General features: G+C 36.7%; 1 long non-coding RNA gene across 7 annotated transcripts in view; it reads right to left on the bottom strand.

Annotated features, from left to right (window-relative positions):
* LOC111871877 overlaps positions 1 to 4,459 on the bottom strand; it is a 23,454-nt gene extending 18,995 nt beyond the window's left edge. For all 7 annotated transcript variants that reach the window (XR_004513824.1, XR_004513825.1, XR_004513820.1 and 4 more), the window contains exon 1: positions 4,163 to 4,459. This is a non-coding gene — a long non-coding RNA (uncharacterized LOC111871877). The remainder of the gene's footprint in view (positions 1 to 4,162) is intronic.
* Between the last annotated feature and the right edge of the window lie 2,019 nt (positions 4,460 to 6,478).

Genomic DNA, 6,478 nt, shown 5'->3' with positions numbered 1-6,478 from the left:
AGAAGAAACACCCTTCTAGGCAGTGCCGTGTGTGCGCAGAGCACAAGAAGAAGAGTAGAACTGCCTACATGTGCAACTTCTGCGTAATGCCTCTTCACAAAGGGGAATGTTTCCAGAGATATCACATGCGCAAGCACTTCTACGAGCTCTGGTAAGTGTTCTCCAAAAATTTAAGTTCATAAAATTAATTAGGAGATTTTATATTAATTTTTAAAGTGAACAGTGCACAAGTTAGGGTAGTAGGTTTAAAAAGCGCCGGTCCCCAGGGTGATTTAAATGTTTAAACCACCGGTCCGCAATGTGTTAAGTTCGGTTGCCTTCATAAATTCAGAATTTCTCACAGCATTTCTCTACACATGACCAGTTAGTCAGCATCCCCATACATTGCAAAGAAAAGAGACCCAAGAGCAGCCCCCCGCAAAAAATTTTTAGAAATCTGTCACCATTCTGGAGTTTGTACTATGCATAGTACAGAATAAATACCAAAACTTCAAATTGCATTCTAAACACCCAAAATACGAAGGCTATTCAGAAAGTAACCTCCTATTAGCTGTTAACAAGACATGCAATGAGGAAAAATGTATTACAAACAAAATATATGTAGATACTTAAGCTACTTCTCAACATAGCCACAGCCAGAATTGATGCACTTGCATTAGGAATAAGTTTTTGTATGCCTCTGTCAAAGAAGTCTGCTGCCTGTGAGCTTGGCCACATTTTGACACCTTCCCTCAACACATCATTATTGCTGAAGCGCTGTGATCACAACCAGTTCTTCAGGTAGGCAAAGAGGTGGCATTCGCTCAAGGCAAGATCAGGGCTGTAAGGAGAGTGGTCACACAACACCCAGTTGAAATGCTAAAGCAGTGCTCCAGTGTGGGCAGCTGTATGTCGAAACACACTGTCATGGAGGAGCATTTACAATGTATGTCAGCATTCCACACCTTTTGTTCTGAATGGCCAGCCCTGCCAAGTTCTTTAGTGTTTCGCAATACACAACTGACGTTAGTGTGGTCCCTCGTTGCAAGAATTCAACCACCAACACTCCTTCCCTGTCCCAGAAAAAAGCTGTCATCAGCTTTCTGGCAGGCAAAGTTTATTTTAACTTTTCCAGCTTGTTTGGTGAATGTGTATGCATTCACTGCTTTGACTGCTGTTTGGTTTAAACATTCACAAATGAAACCTAGGTTTCATCAGCTGTTACTCATATGATGTGACTCAGAAATTCACTGCCATCTTTGTGGTACCACTGAAAAAAAATTGAAGCCGAAGCTATTCTCTGCGTTATGCACATACGTGTGAGCAATTTCAGAATCCATCTTGTGCAAAACTTCTGATAGCCTAGCCCAACTGCAATAATCTTGTAGAGAAATTGCGTGAAATTTGTGGAAATTCGCATGAAAATTCTGAAGGTGACCTTTCACAAATATTTGGTCAACACTTTGAACAAAATCATCACTGATTACAGATGGCCAGCTGACCACTTCGCTCTTCATCATGATTATTTGTTTATTCTACACCATTCTCTTACAGTTCCTTCAATCACAACATTCTGGCCATAAGCTACGCATAATTCACGATGGATTTCCACAGCATTCATGTTTCTAGTGTGAAGAAAGCAGATAAGAGCACGAATTTTGCATCTTGCAGGATAAGGAATCATTAGTCACTCTGTAGAGACAGGAACAAACACTAGGTGACCAGTTATGTGATGGTTTACAAACCAATGAGTCATGTGATGCTACCTAACAGTCACATTTTACTCTAATTTGACATAGTGCAATTGAAAAGAATCGTCTAACTTTAAGCACAAAGTCTGAAACAATTCAAATCCCAAAAATTCACAAGATCATATTTCAAAACCTATCTTGAATTATGTGACATCTTCAGGACTGCCTCCTCACACAAAATGAGACTGCACTGTACATACATTTTGCTCTTATATTTTTGGTAGGTATGCAGAAGGCCTATAAGGTCTCAAAATAATCATAAACTAATATTTGTATTAAAACCTCTTTATAATACTCCTAAATCCAGAGAGTACTAAAATGTTATTACACAGTAGTCCTATCTTATCTTGACTTGAAATCCAATCCTGTTATGTATTTCACCCTTTCATTTTCAGGTCCCCTTAGTCTTAGTTCAACATTTATGAATTCATGTTCAACTCATTTAACAGAAGGTATATAATTCAAACAAAATACACTAAAATCTAACCTAACAGTGTAACATATGCTCAAATAAATTAAGCCAGTGTCCTCATCAACTGCAAACATCTACTGCAGTCTATAACTGAAATAACACAATTTATAAGTGAACATTTTTGCGTTTGAAACTACTTCCAAACTTCCAAACATTCTCTTATTCTTAAACATAAGCTTTATGTGCAAAACATAACTCCAGAGTACATATGAGAAAATGCAGTTGGTGACAGAAAAAAAAAACTGTTTCATTGAATCACAATCGTCAAACAGACTTGACTTGAACATGATCTTGAACTGGAGACTTCACTTTAAGCTTAATACATGTATGAAACCAAAATTTACAGGCTGCTAAGATGTTAACATAAACAACAGTTCTACTTTCTGTGCTGAGAATGTAACTGCATAATTAAAACAGCAACACACTGAGATGTACGTAACATTTTGGGGATTTATAAAAATTACATTGTGCTGTTTCAAGTTTAGGTACTTTTGGACTGCTTTGGTTTTGCCGACTGATAACCAACTACATACTTAGAATATTACAAAATGGATCCCAAAAGCTAGTCTTCCAAAATGGTACTTCCTACAGGAATTTTCTTACATTAAAATTCTACATATAACTTCGGATTTCAGGTAAAGGTAAAGTTGTCTGTATGGTTGAGCACCATAAAAAGTGGAGGTACAGCTTCAAGCATTTTTAAACCCAGCACTATTTAGAATCAAGCTTACAAAAATGTTAAGTTATTATGATGTAAAATTTTTGTTTCTTTGTCTTTGTATGAAGAGGTATCAGGTTAAGAAACCAAGGCGCTATACGGCTACTACGTGACTGTTTATTTAACTACCATACGCAAACTCACAGAGTGTAGCACTACTTACTCCCAATCAATCATACCAACATAACACAATTTGAATCTAAATTTCATCCTGTTAACACCTCTCCTCGAAATTATAGAATTCAAAGTAATTTCAATTGTATATAACCACTTAACCTGAACACACCTATTGTTCAATCACAAAACACAAAAGTTAAAGTTCTGAGATAAAAATCAAAAGTCATAAACAAAGTTCACTTATCTTAAATTAATGCAATCTTAAGGTTCAGTTAACATAAACCTAATAATGCACTCAATTTCACCTGTTACTTCACGACATGTTTCGGCAGCATAGTGCCATCATCAGGTGCCCTAATTACGCTAAGCTATTGCATTGCTTGCCATTATATGTCTTTATAATATTATTTAAAAAGTATTTTAAAAGTGCGTATTCGTCAACTATAATAAATTTACACACAGTAAAACTTGTTAAGATTATTCATCTTATGTGTCTTAATTAAAACTTTTGTGTGGTTCTTCCACTATGGGGGTCGTTTTTCTTATATTCTGTGTACAACCGTGTCTTGTGATGTGTTCCCCTTTTTTTTAGCTGCTAAAAAGGGAACACACATCACAAGACACGGTTTACACAGAATATAAGAAAAACGACCCCCATAGTGGAAGAACCACACGCAAGTTTTAATTATGAAACATAAGATGAATAATCTTAACAAATTTTAGTGTGTGTAAATTTATTATAGTTGAAGAATACGCACTTTTTAAATATTTTTAAATAATTTTATAAAGACATATAATGGCAAGCAATGCAACAGCTTAGCGTAATTAGGGCACCTGATGATGGCACTATGTTGCCGAAACATGTCGTGAAGCAACAGGTGAAATTGAGTGCACTACAAGACGGCCACTGTATACATATCGTGGACGAAAATCAGTACAACAGGACGCTAAAATACAACATTAAACGTAATTATCTCGCAAATTCATTTGTCTTGGGACCAGAAAGTGGTTTAGTAAAAACATCAGCAAGGTTTTAACATGACTAGACATATACAAATGTGATCTTACCAGCTTTAACTAGTTCCCTAGAATAATGGTACTTAATACTTATATTCTTAGTCTTACCTGATGTATTTTGTGAATTGGCAATGCATACAGCTGATGTCCTGTCTGCATATATAGCACATGGTTTGCCCATAAGATCGTCCTGTCCTAACTCACGTGGAAAGTCCCTAAGCCATTCGAACTCCGACACACACTCATACATTGCCATGTACTCAGAATGCATTGAAGAAGGTACAACTCGGCTTTGCTTCTTACTACGCAAACATATTATGACATGTTGCGCATATGAATATGAAACAATGTCCTACAGAACTCTACAGAACTACTATGCGACCTATGTGACTGTTTATTGCACTACTGTACGCAGACTCACAGAGCGCAGCACTACGTACTCCCAATCAATCATACCAACATAACACAATTTGAATCTAAATTTTGTCCTGTTATCACCTCTCCTCGAAATTATAGAATTCAAAGTATGTAATTTCAATTGTATATAACCACTTAACCGGAACACACTTTTTGTTCAATTACAAAACACAAAAGTTAAAGTACTAAGATAAAAATCAAAAGTCATAAACAAAGTTCACTTATCTTAAATTAATGCAATCTTAAGGTTCAGTTAACATAAACCTAATAATCTGGCAAATTCCTTTGTCTTGGGACCAGAAAGTGGTTTAGTAAAAACGTCAGCAAGGTTTTAACAAGACTCGACATATACAAATGTGATCTCACCAGCTTTAACTAGTTCCTTAGAATAATGGTACTTAATACTTATATTCTTAGTCTTACCTGATGTATTTCGTGAGTTGGCAATGCATATAGCTGATGCGCTGTCTGCATATATGGCACATGGTTTGCCCATAAGATCGTCCTGCCCCACCTCACGTAGAAAGTCCCAAAGCCATTCGAATTCCGACACACACTCATACATTGCCATGTACTCAGAATGTATAGAAGAAGGGACAACTTGGCTTTGCTTCTTACTACGCCAACATATGACCCCTCCTGCTAGTATGAAACAGTATCCTGAAATAGAAATACTGTCCATCTTATCAGTAGCCCAATCAGAACCTGTAAACACAACAGTCTCCTTGTTTGTCTTACAAAAATGTAATCCGTAGCTTTTGGTCTTCTTTAAATACCAGAGGATGTGCTTAACATTATTCCAGTCTGTGACAGCAGGGTCTTCGCAGTGTTGGCTAACTATTCAGACAGGATTTGCGATATCTGTTCTTGTAATAGAGCTTAGATATAAAAGAGCAACAACCTTATGGTAGATTGACAAAATTTCTTCTCAGTATCCCTATTGGTGTTAATACATGCAACTTCCAATGGTGAACTAAGCCCTTTAGAGTTTCCCATATTGAATTCACCTAACAGCCAGTCAATATATTCTTCTTGCTCTAAGATTAACTTGCCACTACCTCCCTTTCTGATATTTATGGACAAAAATTTTGAAACTTCACCCAAATCTTTCACATCCAAGTTATCTGATAGCTTCTCTAGAGTTTCTTTCAATCTCTCTCCTTTGCCAATTAAAAGCATATCAACAACATACACTGCTAAAACAATTGTTTCTTTACATATACACAATGGTCCTTTACAAACTGTTTAAAACTTACTTACCAATTATCAATAGAACCTCCGTCGAGTGTAACAATATATATTCTTGTCACCATTTTCTCACATTTGCCTTACATGTTTCGGCTCACAAAGAGCCATCATCAGAGGCAACCACAACAAAAACATGGAAACACTTGCACTGCTCAACAATCACAATATACAGTTTTTTGTGGAAGATGTTACACGTATCGGAGCGTAAAACACAACAACATCCAGTACCCCGAGTGCGGGTATCCCATTTGCATTTAAAATATCACCCACAAAGCGGGTCGTTAATGTTAAAATTAAAGTTAAAACCGTCCAAGTAAAATATTCAGGTTCCTCTTAGTGGATAGTCCCAATGGGGGAGGCGTCAGCACGAGGTTGTGTGGGCTNNNTAACGGACCAAAATGAAACAATTCAAAACTTACTTACCAAGATTCAATGCAAATGATTGTTCCAGTTCCTACCTGACTGCTTAAGGCCATATACGCTCTTTCGAAGCTTACAGATAAAACTGTCTCCCCTCTCCTCAAAACCTGGGTGTTGCTTCATATAGATCAGATTTTAAACTGTGCTATTCAGGTAAGCCCCAATCACATCTATATGTATCATTCTGCCACATGAGATATGGTCTTTTTCAGCTGGATGTTCAACAAAGAAAGGAAAATGGTTGACCAATCGGTGTTGCTAGGGTACTTAAATCACGGTTAGAAGTTTTACATCAACAATCAATCAGAAATGCCTGTAAACTTTTTTATTTGTATTCTC

This window comes from Cryptotermes secundus, unplaced genomic scaffold (genome assembly GCF_002891405.2).
Source record: "Cryptotermes secundus unplaced genomic scaffold, Csec_1.0 scaffold1350, whole genome shotgun sequence".
In the NCBI taxonomy this organism is placed as follows: domain Eukaryota; kingdom Metazoa; phylum Arthropoda; class Insecta; order Blattodea; family Kalotermitidae; genus Cryptotermes; species Cryptotermes secundus.
This window is presented reverse-complemented; position numbering and strand designations above follow the sequence as displayed.